This window comes from Pseudorca crassidens, chromosome 14 (genome assembly GCF_039906515.1).
Source record: "Pseudorca crassidens isolate mPseCra1 chromosome 14, mPseCra1.hap1, whole genome shotgun sequence".
Lineage (NCBI taxonomy): Eukaryota > Metazoa > Chordata > Mammalia > Artiodactyla > Delphinidae > Pseudorca > Pseudorca crassidens.
This window is the reverse complement of record NC_090309.1, coordinates 5,912,036-5,914,895: the sequence shown is the minus strand read 5'-3', so window position 1 is coordinate 5,914,895 and position 2,860 is coordinate 5,912,036. Positions and strand designations below refer to the sequence as shown.

General features: G+C 37.1%; 1 pseudogene; it reads right to left on the bottom strand.

The window, feature by feature from the left end:
• Positions 1-1,368: 1,368 nt before the first annotated feature.
• LOC137205573 (geranylgeranyl transferase type-2 subunit beta pseudogene) lies at positions 1,369-2,513 on the bottom strand (annotated as a pseudogene).
• Between the last annotated feature and the right edge of the window lie 347 nt (positions 2,514-2,860).

Genomic DNA, 2,860 nt, shown 5'->3' with positions numbered 1-2,860 from the left:
TGTCAAATAGATGACACACGTTTTTTCCAAGCACAGATGAAACATTGTCACAACTTGATCACGCTATAGGCCACAAAGGAAGTCTCAACAAATTTAACGATTCAACATCATAAAGGCCCATGTTCTCTGAAAGCAATGCAGGATTAGTGATTAGTAGAAATCATCAATAAAAAGATAGCCAAACCACTTCTCCCACGTATATTGAAACTAAATGGCACAGTTCTAAATACGTCCTAATTTAAAGAGAAAATTCAATGGAAATTATAAAACATTTAAAACTAGTAGTTATGAAAATTCAACATATAACTCTTGGAACGCAGCTAAAGAAGCAGTTACGGGGAAAATCAGAGCCTTTAACGTGTATATTAGAAAACAAAAAAACTAAATTAATGAGCTGGGAGTTCAGCTCACAAAGCTAGGAAACAACAATAGTGAATTTAGGATTTGTCTTAAGGAGTGTTACCTTTCAATGGGATGACATGTATATACGTATATTTTTCTATCCAAAATCTACGCAGCAAACTTATAAGGTGCTCTTTTCTGTTGCTGTAGCTGTTATGCTTACTTTGACTTAGCACATAATAGATGCTCAATACATTCCTTTTTTTTTTTAGCATCTTGATTGGAGTATAATTGCTTTACAATGGTGTGTTATCTTCTGCTTTATAACAAAGTGAATCAGCTAAACATATACATATGTCCCCATATCCCCTCCCTCTTGCGTCTCCCTCCCACCCTCCCTATCCCACTCCTCTAGGTGGTCACAAAGCACTGAGCTGATCTCCCTGTACCATGTGGCTGCTTCTCACTAGCTATCTATTTTACATTTGGTGGTGTATATATGTCCATGCCACTCTCTCACTTCGTCCCAGCTTACCCTTCCCCCCTCCCCATGTCCTCAAGTCTGTTCTCTACGTCTGCGTCTTTATTCCTGTCCTGCCCCTAGGTTCGTCAGAACCATTTTTTTTTTTAGATTCCATATTTATGTGTTGGCATATGGTATTTATTTTTCTCTTTCCTTTTTTTTTTTTCAATCTTTTAATTCCTATGGGGTTGATCATTCTCACTGACATTCTCACTGACATTAACATTCTCACTGACAAAAACCAATTTATATTAACTATAGTTATATATAACATATCAAGGGAGTACATGGGAAAATCAGAACACAAGACTTCAGCTAAATAGAGTTCAACTCAGTTTGCTGTTATGGGGACAAACAAGGTAACATAACAGCAACTCAGTTTGCTGTTATGGGGACAAACAAGATAACAAATACACTGAAGTATAAACAAAATATTACTCAGAGTAACAGCATTCCAGAAGAAAACAGAAAGCTGAAGATACAATAAAGGTCTTTAATTCACAATATGTATAATTATATAATTTATTAAAATCAACATAATTCGTGTACAAAATATTAACATGGCAGTCATAAAGTTTGTTAAGCACTTCAAATACTGAAATGTTAAAACAGTAAAACTACACTAAGCAACTTTTGCATCAAGGGATCTAATCTAGCTCACTAGTTCAGGCTGAACGTTCACTCTCCGAAGTATTTCTTCAGGCATGCAAAAAACAGGGCTAACAGGTTTAATCTGTTCTTCTCCCAAAAGTGACAATCCAGCAATTCCAAATAGAGTATGAAAAGGAACTACCATATCTCCTGGCCTGTCCGCAAATACTCCCGTTTCTTCATCTTGACATGCTGAAATGAAACTGCGCAGTTTCTCTCTGTCAATCCAATGAAGCCTTCCAGTTATCTTTAGGGAAGCCAACACCCACCAAGAATAGCATACATCTGGTAACTTCTCTGGCCTTCCATTGAGTCCACCTAATGGAAGCTGTCATTCACAAAGCCACCAACCAAGTAAATCAGAATTTACTCGATGCAACTGACTAGTAATAGCCAGGAATCCTGTGCAACAATAGATCTGCCCAGCATGGGATTCAGAACCTGACCTGCAACCAAGTCCACAATCAAAGTTCATACATGATAAAGCAAATTCGATTGCCTTTTCCACATTAATAGCATCCAGCTTCCCCAATAGAGCCAAAGTTGCCACCGCACAAAAAGAGAATCTTGTGTCAATTTCTCCCCAAAAACTCCAGCAAAAGAACCATCTTCTTTCTGTAGACTCTGAATATATTCTACAAATTTATTTACATCAATAACATTAATACTATCATAGAGAGTAAGAATCTGGACAGCACTAAGAGTGTACAAAAGATGAGGATCATGTCCAATACTAACACTTATTCCACCACACTCGTGTTGACAAGACTTAATAAATGTCAGAATTTCTTTTCTATTCATGCGATGTAGCTGTCCCATGAGATCCATTACAATCAGACCCCAATAGATGCCACTCATTCTCAAATATTCAGATATACAGTATTCGTAAATCATCTTTCTTTGAGCCATAGGATGCTATATAATCTGGATGCTTCTGCACTAATAGGGTGTCGGGTGCATCTGACTTGATAATAAGATCCTTCTGTGGTGTGCCCATGTCTGAGAGTGAAAAGAGCTATTTTTCTCTTTCTGATTTACTTCATTCTGTATGACAGTCTCTAGGTCCATCCACCTCACTACAAATAATTCAACTTCATTTCTTTTTATGGCTGAGTAATATTCCATTGTATATATGTGCCACATCTTCTTTATCCATTCATCTGTTGATGGACACTTAGGTTGGTTCTATGTCCTGGCTATTGTAAATAGAGCTGCAATGAACATTGTGGTACATGACTTTTTTGAATTATGGTTTTCTCGGGGTATATGACCAGTAGTGGAATTGCTGGGTCGTATGCTAGTTCTATTTTTAGTTTTTTAAGGAACCTCCATACTGTTCTCCAT